At 40.4% G+C, this 18,859-nt stretch overlaps 1 long non-coding RNA gene across 3 annotated transcripts; it reads left to right on the top strand.

Annotated features, from left to right (window-relative positions):
• The first annotated feature begins 1,553 nt into the window (after nucleotides 1-1,553).
• Nucleotides 1,554-14,969, top strand: LOC147755079 (uncharacterized). 3 transcript variants are annotated; one of them, XR_015330500.1, is made up of 5 exons: nucleotides 1,554-1,676; nucleotides 2,050-2,461; nucleotides 2,863-2,954; nucleotides 14,562-14,673; nucleotides 14,852-14,969. It is a non-coding gene; the product is annotated as an uncharacterized LOC147755079 (long non-coding RNA). The 3 variants fall into 3 exon arrangements; XR_015330498.1 differs by lacking the exons at nucleotides 14,562-14,673; nucleotides 14,852-14,969 and adding an exon at nucleotides 3,372-4,525; XR_015330499.1 differs by lacking the exons at nucleotides 14,562-14,673; nucleotides 14,852-14,969 and adding an exon at nucleotides 3,372-4,525 and having other exon boundaries at nucleotides 1,554-1,926.
• Nucleotides 14,970-18,859: the final 3,890 nt, after the last annotated feature.

The raw sequence follows: 18,859 nt of genomic DNA, 5'->3' as shown, positions 1-18,859 counted from the left end.
ACAGGACCTAGTCAACCCAAAAAATAGAGCCGGCGTTACGAGAGGGGGGAGGGTTATCAGGGGAACGACCCGTTCCCACTACGAGTCACGTGACTAGTAGATCTGATAAGAGGCTATTTGTTAAAGACGGAGTAGATGAGAGACATATCAAGCTCGATAGCGAAGCCGCTGGTTGATACCACCGCGGCAACAGAGCTTGCTATGATATCGGCAACGACAACGCAATGGGTAAGGAATACACGAGACGCAGGACATGACTGCTGCTGGTACAACCATATTTTCGTAGGTGTTTAACAGATGTCCTCAGCCAACGGTATAACTCCCTACGATCGTTCTAGCTGTACGTTATGTGCATAGAGAAGCCGTAACTACTAAAGAAAATGAATAAATCCTTCAGAGGGGTAGAGTGTATTGGTTTAAAAGATTCTGTAAACTGGACTATGCACGAACTGCCGAAAAGTTAAAACAAACACAATAGAGTCAGATTTATTCGCTGATGTCTGCATACTATTTTTAGCTATATGTGACAATATTAAGAATTACAGAAAGAAATTGTTGAATAACTTTCATATTAATCTTGTATGTTTTGAAAGGCTCCATCGTTGACGAAATTTCTCTCGAAGTTAACGCTACGGTCAAACACATGTAAATCTAGAGTTCGGTTTAGGTTGTTCAAAAATAGGAATTGACTAAGCAATACTCGAAGGTATTAACATATATTTTTGAGCATTGCCTTGCATTAATTGCATTTGAGCAGTCTGGAGCATTGCCTTGATTTAATGAAGGCACACAAGTTTTTTTAGTCGGATATGCTAGATTCTTCCATCTTTACGTAAACTAAATGCGCAATAACATATATTTTGTAAATTATTGACGTCTGCTTGTTGTCGGCCCAATCAGTATACAACAAGTATTCAAATTCACGGTCCATAATATTTTTAGTCACGCTTTTGCTACACAATATCAATTTTACACGCGCACTCCTATTTCATGTGTGACGCCTCGCTCTCATGAAGGCGGTAAGGAGGAGGCTATTGCGTGTCACTTCTCCCTCAACGCACCGTCGCATAAAGCACACCCTGCCGCAACGGCTCGACTTTGCGTATAGCCTTCATGAATTTGACGGAGCTCGCTCTGCTAATGTGCAGCTACTGTAACTACGGAAGCCCTATATATCGCGTTGCCGTTGTCGTTTATAGTACGGATCGTTTGTTAGGGCTCGCACTGCCGTATCGAATGAATGTCTTAGCTCTAACTGCTGTTCCCTTCTATAGTCTGATGGCGGCGGTACCACGCACTCGCACCACATTGGATCCTTGTCGCTGCTGCCACCGACCAAACTGAACATACTAGAATTTCGCGCGCCACGAGAGATCACTGCGCTGAGATAAGACTAATCCTCCTGAGAATGAGCTGATGCTGCTGCTGCTGCTGCTTCGGGAAATTGTCACCAGTCGAGCGTCATTTTGTTTGTCACAGCTACGAAAACCATTCAGCCTTCGCAGCTGTTGTTCAGCCAATCCACTATATAATTGACGAGCAAATGCTCGAAGCAAGGAGACACGTAGTTGACGTAAGCGACAAGGCTCCCATCCTAAACATACAGAAGCGGAGACGGGCCGCTTAGCAATTAAATAGTTTAAACAAGCCAAAATTATAAACAGGACTGCTATGAGGTAGCTAGTTATTAACGAAAATGTGTAGATGTTGTTTTTGGTGACGATGTTATTACTTAGCATACATTGTATTCTGCGAAAAAGTTCGATATTTGATGTATCCTTACTATCAAATTTATAAATTGTAAACAGCTGCTAGCTCGGACGCAGTAACGGTATGAAAGCCTTAATCGTTAGCCGATGGTTTGGGACCAAACCGTCAGTGTCCGAATATACTTACAAACTTAGCCCGATAATCGAATGCCATCAGGTAAGCTTCCGCCTATTTTGCCGACTAATTTGAGTGCCGCTGCAGTCATTCTATAACATCACACATGTCTCATGTAGCATGTATGCAATTTGAACCGATACAACGTGAATACACAATTTTCAGCCGTTACCAAGTAAAGGACAAACAAATCAGTGGGAAGCCAAGGAGACGATCACAGTCAGAGGGCAGACATGTAGCCAACGAATGCCTTTTGTCAACACCCTCATCGGCCACGAGAATTCAAAGAGGAGGGGTTCGTTTCTTGTTTCTTGATACTCCTTCGTCCTTCGTGGCACACGTGAGCTCCTTTCCGCCATTCAGTCCCATTTGCGCTGTCGTAATCTCCCTCGTAACGCCCAGCCCACCATTTCATCGACGGCGGCGGTAGCGAGTTGAACCGAGGACGGGCGCGCGATTCTCTTCCTTTGCCCATCTTCAGCGTCGTCCAGCCTTCTCGTTACAACAACATTTTGACTATCACGAAGAATATTGAGGCAACGGCCTGCTGCTGCTGCTGCTGTAGGACTTTAGTTGGGTAAGTAAGTGACTGAGTGAGCGAGTCTGTGGCCTGCACTTACCATAGAAGCAGCAAAGGCATGCATGCGGCTATACATAACTATCGATACAGACACACATCGACGCGCATAGGGCGAAACTCTGTACAAAGGTCTGCATCTTCGCTGATTCGGATACTACATCTGTAGATTTTGTCTGTCTGTAGGTACTTGTATATATATATATATATATATGTGCGTGTGCGTGTGCGTGTGCGCCTACGAGAAAATGCAACGGGTATACGCACGTGACCCTCACCTACCAAAGTGGTACAAGCATACACAGTTAGGTAGAAACTACTATCTCGACTCATTGCCGCCACTGATAAGATAACTATTCTTCTCGCCTACCCCATCGTCACCTCTTGGTTCTCACCCAAAGAAGCTGGAACTCCGAGGTCTATTTATCACGCACTGGCATCACACGGGAACAACTGGCTCCGCCGTCGGGCTCCATCGTCCAACGCCGAACAGGTAGATCATTTGATTGAGTGTGATTCTGTCCTCGTCAGCAGATACGATGTAAAGGACCATGAAAAGTATAGTAGAATTAGAAGTAGCAGGCTGACTAGTGCAAATAGAGGGGGTGGCTATGTACTGCGGCGTGCAACGATGAACTGCTGGTCGAGCTAAGTTTGTTCGTCCTGTTCATTGGCAGTATTAGAAGTACTGTTATTATATAGTATGAGAAGCAGGCAGCATTTGTCCTTGTTTCCTCTTTTCCTTAGGGCGTGCCGATACAGCTAGTTAAAATGAATAACGACGGACTGGAGACATCAACGGAACAAACTGTCCTAGGCAACATCGCCTACTACTATATATTAGTATTGTGGCATGCTGCATAAGCTACTATCTAATCGTGCCTATGCGTATTTCTTTTTTGTCTCGCAGGCTAATGATCAATGGCCGGCGGAAGGGGTGAAGGTAAAATTTATTGTTGTGCTCTACTATTAAAACTAGCCAGCCTTTCCCCCGCTTCTTCTTTGACATGTGTTAGATTTTGTTACTCTCATGTGAACCACTCTATTACTGCTATGATGATGTGTAGATAGCATTTGTGGTTCTTCCTGAACACGTCGTATCCTATCTTAGGGCACCGCGTGATTCCATATGCATAACAATGTGACGACACGTCGCCTTACAACAAACTGCATTTTCTATCTTGCCGAAGATACGCTACCTGTCGTTTATCTTATACCAACATCTATTATAGATCATGCGGCTACCAGTGGCAATGCAGAAGTTAGGTCAGCGAGTTTGTGCTCCAACAGAGGGTAATGCATGTATAATAGTTAACTAAATTAAAGCAGCACAAAACTAACATTTATGAGTGTTAATATTAATAGTGTGATTTTCCTACTTGATAACAGTAAATATAATATATATATATATATATATATATAGCATTTAAATTCGGACAGATATCTATCTCTATTTGTCGTTGACAGTAATGCGTTAATTCGCTACTTCTAGTATCCGACGGGAGCCTATTCCTTCCATAACGAGATAACAAACTCGTCTCCGTTTCAATGCTTCATTATCGATCTTTGAATAGGGACCAGCTAATGTATTATCTCTACGCGCTGGAGGAACCCTTGTCGATGATATACCACGTTGCGAATGAGTTTGCGGCCATAGAAGAAACAGAAGTAGGTTTCAGTTCAAAATAACAGAAATGCGGACTCGAAAGTTAATCGTTGTCGTCAAAACCGTATTTCTAACGATCCTTTTATTGTTTCGCAATGCGAGTGAGCGTGCTATGGCGTGGATCGTTTACAAAGACCTCAGGTAAACGTTATATGATAGAAAAGTCTCTCTAAGGAAAAAAAATATTAAACATTTGGTTCATGTGTTTTGCTGCTCAGTCAATTCACTCAAGAATAAAGCAGGACCTTGCCTGTGATTTTTTTCTAACAACAGACTGTGAGCGTAAAAATGGGTCGCTGGTTTGCTCACGGCCTAAATAATGTGCCCACTACAACTCAGCGCAAATTTTCGGCTAAACTCTACGTTCTGATTGTGGTGTCGAATAAAGGACTCGCGTATCACCAAAAAAAAAAAGGTGTATTTGCATATTCTATAAATCCGTGTTTCGTGGATAATTTAGCTGTTTGAAATACAAGATAATATAGTGGCTCATACAAGCCAATTAATGCTAGGTTGGGCATTTGAAAATATAAGCCTGTTTTCAAATAAGCACACTGGCCGCCAATCAGCCGAGATTTAAACCCGTTGGATTACTATGCATGGAAAGTTACTGAACGAGGCTACAGAAATTTCGCGCTCACTTCGCGCGAAGACCCGCTCACTCGTTACTATCAAGAATGTGTTTGCTGAATTGCAACGGGAACATTTGAAATGAGTCTATGAGCCTAAAACCCGAATCAAAACTGTAATCGCGGTCAATGGGGTTATATCGAACATAACCGTTAGGACAGACGTTTCTAGCACATGTAAAAAAAACTTCACCGAAACCTCCGTTCTTTCTCCAAATAGAGGCGCAATGCGTAACTTGACGTTTTAAAGTATGTTTGGGTAACGAAACTGGAAGCCGCAAACACTCGGCAGGTAACGTACATCCACATTTGTACACGTTTACGCAGTGTTGCAATAAACGTCCCTGTTTTTTTTTTTTTTTGTGAAAATTACAGCATTATCCACAGCTTGTTCGCCAGTGACTAGGAATAACTAGGAATATTTGAGGTATCCGTAAGCACGACACGATATGAACAAGCCAATGGGAAACAAATAGAATGGCCTTAACCTCTGCTTGATAGGACTCATAAGACAATTGGCGACAAATACAGACGAGCATAGTCTGGCTCAAAAAGGAACTAAGGGAAGGTCGCTCCATCGAAAGTTACTAGCAAAAAAAAACTATTTCACAATACACCTTTTGTCGCATTAATCACTGCCTCAATTGAACAAACGTACAATTTATGCATGCTTTATTTCAAGAATATCGGCTAAGCGTCAACCCTTCATCTACAAAGTTTTCGTTTTCTCAATGTTCTGTGCTACCTTGTGCGCGCAATTATGAGGCTATCATAGATAAACGGTTTGTTTACTCGGCGAGGTAGATGTCCCACTTGTCTTTTAGCCAATGTGTTTGCATAGATGCCTTATTTTATATAGCCTGCAGTGCAACGGCCATAAGGTTGTGTGGGCAAGAATGTAATAGTGATCGCGCACTCTGGAGAGTCATCTTCTTAGAAAACAGCTGCTGCATCGATGTGCGAAGAATAAAGACCGGATCAGGATATTCAGGACGAATGCATTTCCACTGCGCCGTCCGGTTTTGCCACCAGGCAGACAACAAGACAACGGTGGAACCGTAAGATACGAAGATGCCGGTGCCCGAGATGAATTGTCTGCCATACGTCGTTAGATCAGCCACTTATCCATCCCTCCCACTGATCATCAAATGACTCACACTACGAAGAAGAGTGTGTGCTATACTAATAAGGCGACCACTCGTCATCACATAAGAGGTGCCCGGTGAATATGTGCAGACATTTACTTCTTTCCATACACATAGCTTGGTACGTGTATGTGTGGTTAGTGCATTGATGGGAACTAATTAACAAGAATCACACATCAATACATGCACGAAAGTTCGAACGTACATGAAGATGAGCATGTACATACAGATATAGAGCAGATATTGCCTATTGCAGCTAATTTGTAGCAGTAGTACCTTCATCATCAGGTCCATCAGAAGCGGCATATCAAGGCTAATGAGTATCATAAATTGGTAAGCATACATAATCGAGGCAACGTAGCTTGATGGAGATAGGGCTTCGTTAGACCACGTATTCATTTTTTCTCCGGACAACCCTCTGAGACATTTACGGTAAACTAACTACGTATCGCGTCCTCTAAACGAATGGGAAGAGGTCTTCTTATCTCCTATAAAGAATCTCAGTTTCAGTAGTAATTGAATCGTTAAATTATATTGACGCCTTAGTCTAAACCGCTTCAGTTACTGACAATTTAAACAGTATCACAGAAGTTTTGACAGATCACGTTGATTTCCACTGAAGGCAACACAGGTAATTAAAACTTATTTAAAACTTTCAATGAGGAAAAGAAGCTAATTATTTTGAGAGAGCGCGAAAACTTATATAAGGATCCCTCCTCGTCACGCAATTGTCAATTCCATGATATTTATTGCACTTCTAAGTGCCGTATGCTGCCACACTTAATCGTATCTTGAGAAAATTTCAATTGTTCAAAATTTGCATAGTTAGACATGCCCTTAACGCACCTTAAAAAGAACACTGATACCGCAGGACGGTATATCGAAGTAAGTCTTTATATGTCGTCGTTCACTGTTTGAAGAACATTCTAAAAATGCATAATTTCTAAAACCAATTATATAAGTTTGACTAAATGTATTGTGGTCTTCTTTATGCTTGAGCAAATTCCACATGCGTGGCGTCTAAGGTTAAAAACTTCTTAATCCGCTAGAGCCTGTGGGTTGGGCTGCGGCCTAGTTCCAACCTAGTTTCGTATGTAACCTCCTGATGAAGTTGATTTTGTTACCTACTCGCAAAGACGCGTAATGGTCACTCGTTCCGTAGTCGAAGCCAAAAAACAGTGCAGGAGGTAATGGAGCACGCTGGCACCAGTGAAAAATATACGATCTCCTTGGCAAGAAGCTTGGGGTGCTCACTGTGGATCTGTAGCTGAAAAGAACGGCTCCTTCATTTTGGATGTTTTAATAGTGAATCAAGAGATCAGACAATTGCCAAGGAAGGAGCAGTAGTGGATGAGGTGTCGGTGAATTGGTAATTGTGGCTACCCATCGTTGGTGACCTAACGCAGAGGAACTATATGAACAGATCTGTGTAAGAGGCACCACGGGGAGCAGGGGACACCGTCGCATCCTTGGATACCTCCCCGTTCTCTCTGGATGTTCAAACGGCGACGTGGAATTAAATGATCTTGACTGTCGTCGACACTTGTGCGCGCACAAAGTCCGAATGGTCTTTCCTAAGCAAACCCTTAAGCCAGTTCATACATACAGAGCAACGCAATTTTTAATCCCTCGAGTCAGCCCTCCGTCTCTCTGCTCACAGCAAAAAAGACAGAATATAACACCAAGTCTCTTATGAGAGGCGCAGTTTTGCAGCGAAAGGGGCTTTCATCGTAGCTCCTATGCATGTGTATAGGATCGAATTTTTTTTATCTAATTCTATCACTATATATATATATCTATCACTAGTCAAACATGATGCTGCAATACTATTGGCAGAGTAGTGTGAAACAATTGTACATATCTTCTATTCGTTTACTAAAACCGTAGTTGTATAATAACTGTTGTGCTGCTTCTAATCTGCAACAGGAACTTCATTTTGGTCTCGAAAATTGAATAGCTCGACATTGGTAGAACTAGTAGAGCTTCAATTTCGGAGAAACTCTGAACGCTCGCTGTTTACTGCATCGTTAAACGTTCCGTAAATAAACTTGTGAGAAATAAATTCGAAAATGCTAGAAAATTGGTGACGTTTACTATGTTTATCGAAATATGAATTGTTCCAAACGGAAGCGTGCACCGCTTGCAAGCATCGGCAGCGAATTATGCATTTTTGTCATTGTCGCTGTTGGCATAACTTACATGCACAAAATATGGATTTTTTTTTTTTTTTTTTAATACTTAAAATATATTTTTCCTCGCTTTAGAGTGTTCTGGCGATTCTAAATACATTTGGTACAAGGAGGCGAGTTAATTTGGACACCTACTCCATTTACACAATCTCCGTCAAGATTTCGGAGTACAAAATACTTTCCCTAAATATTGCCCCTTTACATATGTTGTCATGCCTCTATCTGTAGTATTTTTGTTAAAATTAGGTGCCGCCCCTTCTTAGTCGAACCACTTACTTATTAGGCGAACTAGCCTAATAGGTTGTCGAGGTTTCGAAAAGTCATTCTCTCCTCAATAGTGGCTTTGAGTAACGACGCCGTACGGTATAAGCCGACATCTTCTTAAAATTAAATCACACCTTTAAGGGTATCGAATTTAAATGTATATGCACATGTTAAAGGAGGCCGAAAGCTTACAACGATAGAGATGCCCCATGTACAATATGCTCGTAAGCTGCTCATTTCCCATATCTGTCTATTCAAATACTATTTGAATTTAGAGCTGTGCATAAGATGGAGCCGCCGAGATCAATGCTTTCTTCTCGGAAGAAATTTCGGGATTTCTTACGGGATTCTCTTATATGTGTCTATGAGAAGGTTGTACGAAATTGACTATCATTTGCTGAGTTTCAGCGAAAAATCTTCTCTTACTGACAAAATGGTAGCAAAAGTGTACATGGAGGTCTACGTAAGAAGGATCGTTCTTAATACCGATCGAAAGATTTCTCCGAGCAGAATCAAATTCAATGTACCCTATACCCAAATCTCTGTTTTCAGATGGAAAATACAGCTTGAAAAATAGTTATCTAACTAATGTTCTGCGCAAGGAAGATTTTTGTTGGCACCAATCAATAAATCTTCACAAGCTAATGCAATACATATAACTACACCTAAAATCGATATGTTTGAGTGAAAATTCTATTGGTTTGCTTGCGTAACAATGGCGTAAATATATGTCTTGAGTGTTTTTTGGGCAAGTTTCGACCGGACAGTTAAAGCGACAAATGCAAGCGTAAATTTTTTTTCCTAATTAATTTTTAGGGAAAAATGCGAAAAAATAAAATTATAGGCATATATAATCGTTATTAGCAACTAAAAACTAGGCCTTGCCGACGTCCTAGAAACATAATCAGTGTATCAACCGAAAATCATTATGGGCTACTATGGTCTTATTTCGTTTAGTATGTTCAATTACTCATTATAAAAAAAAAGACAAAAACCATTGTATGTTGATGATGTCCTGAGAACCGTTACGCTAAGCAAAGCATATAAATTATATCAAATATATACCCATATTATATAAGTCTTCATTAAAAAGAATGTGCTTAAAAATTCGTTTTTAAAAAAATATAAACAATCCTTAACCTTTGGTGACGTAAGAGCAGGGTCAATTAATAATTAATTATTCATTCTGGCAGAAGCCTTGGCAACGTCGCAGGAACAAAATCTATAGATTACTCGGCTTTATCCATCGCAGCATCTATTCAAAATCTGGTGGAAGCCTACTGGACCCCTTAGTTACGTGCGTTGCAGAAACAGGGTCAATCAGCCGATACTAAAAAAAAAACTCGCTAATTACGTTATATAACTATACCGGAAGGACATAAACCTGAATTGGTTGAATTTCTTGACGAACGTATTACAACAGGCTACAGAAGGATAACGGGTTTGGCCGAATAGGGTGATTGCAACGAAATAGACCACGAAAAATCGGTCAGATTTGTTAAGACGATCAATATAATACAGGTGCGGGCAAGACGTGCGGGTCCGTTCAGTGTCTACTAAATTTCGAAGGAACATGTCAACAGAAGCCAGTCACTAAATGGTACTGAATAACTCATCTCCACAAAGAGCTATCAATTAAACCATATATCTATATATTTCAGTAGTAAGATTCTTCAAAGGTTAGGACGCTGCGGAGAAAAGGGACAGTATCTGAATGGTGCAAACATTTCAAGAAAAAAGATTGGAGTGTGGAAGTCCAGCGAATAGATTAGGTCGATCGTCGTAGACAAAGGAACAGTCTAGCTTCACCGCCCGCCAGAGGGGGCCCAGGCGAGAAGATAGCGTCGTCCTTCGTTCGCTAACAGTGTCGAGTAGGTTCGCACGTAAGCCGACGGTAGTATTCACAATGGATTTTTGAAACCATTCGCTCTGCCGAATATGCGTTTCAGCTAGTAGTAGCTACAGGGGCCGAGACAGCTTATCGTATAAACCTTGTACTTGACCAAAATTCTATCGTAAGTAACTTTGTGAGCCGCTGGTTCGAAAGATGCCGAAAGGACATTCTGAACTCAACGAACACGTTCGTAGAAGAGCCCCTACGGATAGGAAGGGCAGCGAGTTGTAGGCTATAGTGGAGGTGGACCCGTCTCCAAGCGAATTGGTTCAGTATTTGTACAGGTATAGCTATTATATTTGTTCAGCTTGGTAAAATATTATAAGAAAAATATGTACGAAGGAGCGGCGTATAACTGAGCGAGTGTCAATAATAGCAATAGGCTCACTTGCATCTTTTCTCTCATATAGCGGTAATCCATTCCTGCGTTCAGTTTTGACTCCGGACGCGAAATCGATTTTCAACAATAGGCGCAGATGTTCATATCAGTAGGTGAATGCAATTGGATCCGTAGAACATTGCCCTAAAGTAAACGTACAGCTACTAGGAGACAGATAAAGAACTCCGAATTAAGCAGTCAAAATCAGGTAAAGTACCCCGACCACGCTCTATTAAAAAAAGCACAGTTTAAAGTTGGAAATAAATATATATACGCATATTAACACGTAGTGGTGACGCACTTATTTATTCGAGCAAAGTCTCGTCGTTAAGGGACGATAGCGACGTAAACGCCTCGGGCTATTGGCAAAACCCGCAACACTTGGCCGCGCTACCCACGTATGTGCCCCAATATACGGCCTAGACTCATCCAAGTTCTGACTAGTTCCTGCCAATTCTCTAGGTATAAGATAAATCCCGGTTGACAATCGTCCAGGTGTTGCTGTAACGAGACCATGCGATTATCTCGAATACTGTTGAATCATCATCCTAACTTTGCAACACCTGCTAAACTAACTTGAACATACTCTCAGCTACAGGGACTACGTTTGCTAATGCACATGCGCACGCATTTCAACCATCCAGTCAAGAAATTGTACTTTTGGTAACGATTCCTTTCATACTCAAAGATCCTTAGTCTAGCAGCTTAACGGACTGTTTCGTTCATCCTTGAATTGACAAGTTCCACAGCTTCGAGGGCTCGCTCTCATCTCGTTACTGCCAGCCATAGTAACGTCGCATTACTATAGGCACAAACGTGATGTATGCGAGTCACCTTCTTGTCTCCACCTCAGTAACAGCGACCGAAATATTTAGGTATATATACACACACGTAGCACATGTCGGTCGCTTATATGTTTCACAAGCTTTTACATTTCTTTGAAAAATAACCATTGTTTAAAACGACCTACATACGGTATTTGCCGAATTTTAATATAATGCAGTTTAGGCGAAGTGATAATCCAAGTTCAGGTGCAACTTTGTCTCAATGAAGCCTCATTTCCAAACGAAATGGTTTGTTATTGACCTATCTTGAGAACTGGATAATAAAAATTGCTTCTGCTAACTTACTTCTGCACAATAAAACGCTGTATTATTTAAACGAAGTGAAGTAATAGTAGCTGGAGTGGTAGCCGCTGCCGGCGATGATATTTAATGCATTCTTTACCGCCTGCGCATGAGTCCGTCCGCAATTATGTCTACAAAAAATCCATTCCTTCCATCCCTGGCCGTCCCTATTCATCTCAAATGCGACGACTGCTTTGCTCACTCTTGAATATGCTAATGTTTGCTTGAATAGAAGCGACTGCTTTGGATCAGAGAAACCTCTCTCGGCGCAGCTGAAATAGGGAAAGCAAAGTTGGGCATTAGTTCGTGGATTACAATCTGCTGTGGAATCACCCAAGTGTACGGTAGCTCTTCGAATGAAATTCCCCTAGACCCCCCCCCCTAGCGTACACACACACAGGCGTATATATATATATATATATATACATAGTAGAATCGCTACTTAAAAGTCCCGGGAATGACGCATAAATCCTACACAATTTGTGTAAATTTACTTCTGTAGTACAACACTTTCGATCTCAAAACGACGATGATGTAAAATCACTGATGTACCAAGTCATTCATAATCAAAGATCCTATGTTACGAAACATGCACCCATATACTAACCCATACCATTTTCTATCTAAAAGCTAATGATAACGTTTACTTTAATTATAGCTACTAAAAGACCGATCCTACCTCACCCTGTGAGTAGTTCGCCCCGTATTAGATTTGGCTAAAATAAAAATCCTTAAACCAAAGGCTTTCACACTGCGGCATAATGCACGTGAAAAGTGTGCCGTCATTTTTCCGCAATAATAAGGACCACGTTAGGGCTGCAGATCCGCTCTCCAATGGCATGCTCATCGTATGCGTGCATGCTGATTTCACAGATTCGTTTTGCTAGCGACAATATGCCGACCATCGACTGCCAAATTTTAGCTGACGCCAGTGTTTTTTTTTTTGATTGCGTGAGGACACTTACATAATCGTTGAGATACTTTTAAAATAGGTGGTGTTAGCGCAATACGAATCCCGTACTTGAAAAATTTCAGTATGCAACTTGCGATGGTGAGGGCTCATAGTCGCAATGAACACTGAAGTCCGATTCTCCTTGTAACTCTATCAAGTAAGGTATGATAGTTTCGTAGGAGAACTTTAAATTAAATTACTTTTTCTGGAGGAGGATATTCACCAGTGAGCTTGCTAATTTCTATCTCTATGAAGACTGCATCCTTTTATTATTCTGTATCTTCAATAGTTCGCCTTGGAGACTCGATGAATCGGTTGTTTGCATCCTGGGTCAATATCGTCACAATGCGAAGTTCTCCACGTACTCAATTCGCACGTTATTTTGGGTTTTGTAGACTTTACCATGTGTCGGCGCAATGCTAACCCAGTTTTGGATTTGAAACTCTGACGTGACCTTACGTTTAGGAAAAATAGTCCGCTCTCAAGATTCGATCCAACAATAAGCAACAATTAAAATAAATCTGTTTACAACAGATTTATTTTAAAGGTCGCTTTATAATGAGCAAATCATAAGTTTGTTATTTCAGTTCGACCAAAAACTTCTAGGTCTGTCGTATCTATATCTGATGGCTAAAAAATCTCTCTAGTATTTGTTACAATTCCCAATCGCTTCGTCGACATAAGAACATGTGAAGAATATGGAAAAGACCCAGCGCGTCACGAAGAAAATTATCGACCATTTTATAGAGATCAAGCTTACGAGTAAAATTTGAAAAATAGCGCCAAACGCTTTAGCGAATTTTGGTCGATTTCAAATTTAATGACTATTTCTATTCTTTGCAATAAGAATTAGTGTACATCAATCAATCCTATAGGCTATATTCAGGGGGTGGGAGCATTGTCTTTTGCAATTTGCGACATTTCAGTATAAATTTAAATCAGTCGATTTCGAACCGAATTTGGTTACTGTCCCATCTTCATATATAGCAATCATATATATATAGTCTTTGAAAGTGCTAAAACATTTGCTCTAGGTAAGTAAGCTTCATTCAGTACCAAAGCTTCTGAATCTGGCCGGTAAAATTGATTGGTTCATAGCACATTTTCCTGTATATTGCAAGAATGATTGTAGTTGATTCTACCTTTAAGGTTTTTAACGACAAACACACTTTTATTCCATCTTCAACTTTTAGACACGGCTGTCTCAGATGTCAGAGTTAGATTAGTTCTACTAATTTATTTTGGCCCATTGCCCACGCCCTCTGTTAGATCCTTCAAACAGTAATGGCGTTTTTTTCAACATGTATTCACCGTAACTTTAAGACGACCTTTTCTCATCTCTTTATTAATTTTTTTTTATTTCGTCTCTCCATTTCTGTTACCTTTTGAAACTTCTTTCATTGTTTTACATACTGTTCATTCACCAGTGGCTGGGAAAGACGCGAGCTTTAAAGAATATGGTAGGTGATAAAGAACCTCGCATTCAAGCGCCTCAAAACATAGTTCCCAAAAGAACTCCAGCTTTCAATTTTTGAGTAAATGCAATCGAGTGAGGAAAGCTGAACGTAGCTATATAACCGCTAAACAAACGTTTCTAGAGCCTAAACTAGAAATAAAGTTTCGTTCTCCACGCAATAAAGATAAGAAGAAAACAAAAGATTATGGAAAAAATCGCCATTTGTTGCCGGACACCCAAATATTATGGACCTCGTGTTAGCACCCGCAATAGAAAATATGAGTAGCAAATATATATGCTATACGACGTATCAGTGCAATTATCGGTAATGGCACAAACTGGACATGTCTGAGGAAAGGTTAAATAAAAATCTCACTGATCACTTCTTCTCGCTTCCAGACAATCTAGGCCTATCCTGGAAATTCACAAGAGCATTCCAGGTAGGCGTATGACGATAATCAAAGAAGAACAGCGATGGACCACCTGTCGAACCTAAAATGGCTGACCGCAGGTACATGAGTTTTATATGGGGTACATACAACAACGTGTCAGTTAGCTATGAACTTCAATTAATCACTACTCTTTACATTAAATTATGATGTATGGTGGAAAAGGCGTCATATAATGCAAGATATATTTTTCACTGTTGCACGAGGCTAGAATGCGGCTAAGTAGTTATCTACTTTCAGGAACCGTAATAGAATCTTTTATGGCTATAACCGTTATTGTCGCTTTTTCCTCTACAAGAAAAAAAAAGGGGGAGATGAAGAACCTGTGCATCTTCAGAAGTAAGTCACTTTGTTCACCAAAATTAACAACTGTGATTTGAGATATAAAGGGAACCCTAATTTTTGTGTTGATATTTTTACTAGCAAAATTTCATCATTAGCATCGATTTCGAACTAAGATTCGCGCCAATATATCTACTAGTGCTTAATTAATTTTAACGTTAATACTGGTTGAATTGGCATATCGGACGTCCGTCAAAAACTGATCAATTTTTATTTAGAAGATTGTGAAGCCCACCAGTGTAGTGAAGTTGACAGTTTGTGGTCCCAAAATAAACTACTATTACTCTCATCTGGACTAGAAACTCTACCGTACGATGTAATGCAATAAATACACTTGTACATCATAAGACCAGAACCTACACTAGTCTCTTGTTCCTCTCATCGCATTTCTATGGATAGTAATTTTTCCTCACCGAAAGATGAACTAATACATATAATGGGCTAAAACATAGAAGAATCAGGGCAGCCAGTATAGATCCTAAATTACAGAACCCTAACCCACCTGCAATAAGCCCCTCGGCGAACGTTTTTGGAATCGATATATGAATTTATTTGCACCAAAATATGGCAGAGGTCATAATGGAATACCGCATAAACCCTGTAATTTGTAACATCAATGTCTTTGCTCATTTCTCTGGGAGGCCAGCAGATTGTAGCTGGATCCCGGAGAAATTTCTTTTTTGCACAATATCACAAATGCTTATTAGAATATATATTGAAATTATATTCAAGAGTTGAGAAAAAGGCTATCTACCAAATAACGGATGAGTGAAACATATTATTTACCGGTGTATAATATTGGTCGATCATGCTTTTGGGTAGCCTATTTTGGATAGTTTGAACACTAAACTATGTATGTATGTTGAAGTCTAAGCTATGCATAGGGTCTCTGCAATAGTTTTGTCCCGCTCCCGATCTCTCAAAAAACTAGCAGACCAGATCAGACCAGACCTGTCATTTGGCTTCCGCCAAGAATTGTCCTGCTATCGATTTATTCAGCTCCTGAACTGTTCACGCCTCACTTCATGTCCAACTCGATAGACTATAAATGTATTCTTGTCGACGTAGCAGAGTCTGGTAGGCGTAGTTCAGCTTGGATGCCTCAAGTAGGTTCAACAAAGATACGCAAATAGTCAGGCAATCCTCATATAGGCATCTGATAAAGTTTGTTGAACAAAAACTAATCTTAACAATGGGTTGTCTCACAAGTCTGCAAACAATTCTTAATCCGTTTAAATTATGGCGCCACAAACAAAGTTGAACAGAGGAAGAAAACGGGTTGGTAACTTTGTTTTGACTGGTCTTCCGGTTTTGTTTTGGCGCCATGTTTGATTCAATTGCACCCTTCAGTTGAATCGCACAAATTGCCAAAGATGGAGATATCAAACGCATATTTGGTCGTTTTGAAATTTTTTTCTGAAAAGGGCTAACTTGAACCCGTGAGGAGATTCATGCATAACGTGGCCAACAGCACGGTTAGGAAGCGGTTAGGCCATTTTCGAAGTGGCGACGTCAGCATGAAAGACAAAGCACGCGAAAGTTAACCTTCTGGCCATGAGGGCGCTGAAATCCTTACTGCAGTCGACAAGACCACTCATATAAACCTTTGCTAGTTTGCGGAGAATCTCCAAATCGACCCTTCAAATCCATTTAGCAAGCAGCTATTACGCCAACGTTGTCATTTCGACTTCTCATGATTGGATCGATTAGCAGTTGGTGCACCACATGTAGAAGCTTTTTCCTTGTAAAGCTGATACCGGCTAAGGAAGAAACCATGATAATCTACAATAGCGTTAAACCGAACAGGTCATTATAAAGGCGTGGTAGTGCGCTCAAAACAAAAGCAATAGTTGGACATTCCGGAATGTTCAGTCTATGCATTTGACGGGATTGCAGGCGAGTGCTCTACTCTAAGCTCTTCGCGAACAACAATAGAATTATCTCAGTGAAGGACTGTGAATACCTTAATCGCTGAAAGTAATGAACACAAAAAATTTTCGGCAGTGGTCAATGAAAGAGAACTTATGTTTTATAACGATAAAGCCCGGCCTCGCGCATTAGTAGTGGTCCGCCGAAAACTCTACAAGCTTAATTGTTATGTTTTACCTCACCTCGTTTATAAACCATCCAATTACTATCTTTTTCGATCCTTGTAGAACTCCCTTAACAGAAAGAATTGTGTATTTTTGAAAAATGCAAAACCCATATTGTAAACAATTATATAAGCGTACAGCAAAATTTAACTGAAGATCTACTTAAAAAGATCGGCGAGGATCGTCGCTAATATATGTTTTTGATATAGTATATATTGATTGAAGTTGTCTAAGAAAAGATTATTTTCGTTCAAAATTAAGTAAGATGTCGTTACCAACGTGTGGGATAACTCTAATAAAATTCCTTTACAGTGGATCTTATATATGTGGTGCGTTTGAGGACTGGATCGGATCCTCAAAGCTTGTTATCCTCTGGCTGGGTTGACTGAGCTGCCACCCTCCTTAAATTAATGAAAACTATTCCATTTCTTTGTGTGAACTTCCCATTTTATTAGAACTTGTCTTAAACAAAGATGTCCTTTGTAGTCCTTCAAACCTTCTTGTTTTCAATGTTATAACTTGTTCTGCTTGATTTTGACTTCGATGTCTTTGGGTTTGTATGTCTGGTACTGCTCGCTAAATAGTGAAAAAAAAGGGAAATGGTTACAAGATATTGACACTTATTATATATTCCTATTATGTCAAGAAAAAAACATACATACTGCCATCGACTTAAAATGAAGTTTTACTTGACTGCCATTTACACGCAAGCTTTCTAATGTATAACTCTTTAATGAACTATAGAAAGTTCGCTGATGGAAATTTCCGTACTTCTTCCGCAGCTTCAACTGTGACCAGCTATCCATCCTGACATTTTGGTGAAGCTGGTTGCGCAAAATGTCCAACTACTGACTGATGATGAGCTGTCCACTGGTGAGTTTCTCCTAGACGATGAACAACTCACTTATATCTCCTCTTGGGACTGGCGCAATGGCAGCCTCTCTGACATACTGCGACAGTCCCTTCAGATCGAGACCTATGGCTGGAGTTTACTTAACCAGGGGATAAAGGGATTTTTTTACTGACTTGAAGCTGCATTGAATAAATGCGTCTCCTTTTTAAGTGACCCCTATTGCTGGATGGGTAAGTCTTTAATAATATCCTCACCAATCATCGTCCTGAACAGTGAAGCTCCAATCGAACTGATAATCGTGTGTCTCCTTTGATTGTTTGAATCATGCGTCAATTTTATTACTTTCGAGAAACACATTCAGCTTAGATTTGACGCATATACGGTTTAAAGATTTCGTCACCACAACCCACATACTTAATGGGTTCGCTCGTGTCAGTACCTCTTAAGAGTAAAATCTTCCATGTATTGACACACCCGTATCTGCCTCGACATTGCAGTTACGTGCAAGAGATCTGTGGCCACGTTTTAACTAAATTAGTTCCCCAATTTTCGCCAATTAAATAAGTTCAGAATATTAGTGCAGCATGTAGTTGCGTTTTAGCAACAGTGTTAAATGGTAGCAAAGCGGATCCTGATATTCACCATACGGATAACGCCAGCTTAGATCTTTCAGGCTTAGCAAAAAATATTGGGAATGTCAATGAATCGATATTAAAAATATGATGCTAAATTTGAAGTCTACCGAGAGCCACCCTAGATGTAGGTAGAGGTCGTTTATATATATATAGATTCAAAGCCCTCAAGTATTATATCAGGCGCGGTGTCGTATCTGCAGTATCTCTCATTCAAAACGAACCAGACCAGTGGTTGCCGCTCACGATTTCATTTACAAAACTGTAGTACCCATAACTCCAGCTCGTTTTTCAATTCTACCTGATTCAAATTCATGTGAGCATACTC

Source organism: Varroa destructor, unplaced genomic scaffold (assembly GCF_002443255.2).
Source record: "Varroa destructor unplaced genomic scaffold, Vdes_3.0 BEIS01000006.1, whole genome shotgun sequence".
NCBI classification, from domain to species: domain Eukaryota; kingdom Metazoa; phylum Arthropoda; class Arachnida; order Mesostigmata; family Varroidae; genus Varroa; species Varroa destructor.
The sequence above is the reverse complement of the archived record's forward strand: the minus strand, read 5'-3'. Positions and strand labels throughout refer to the sequence as shown.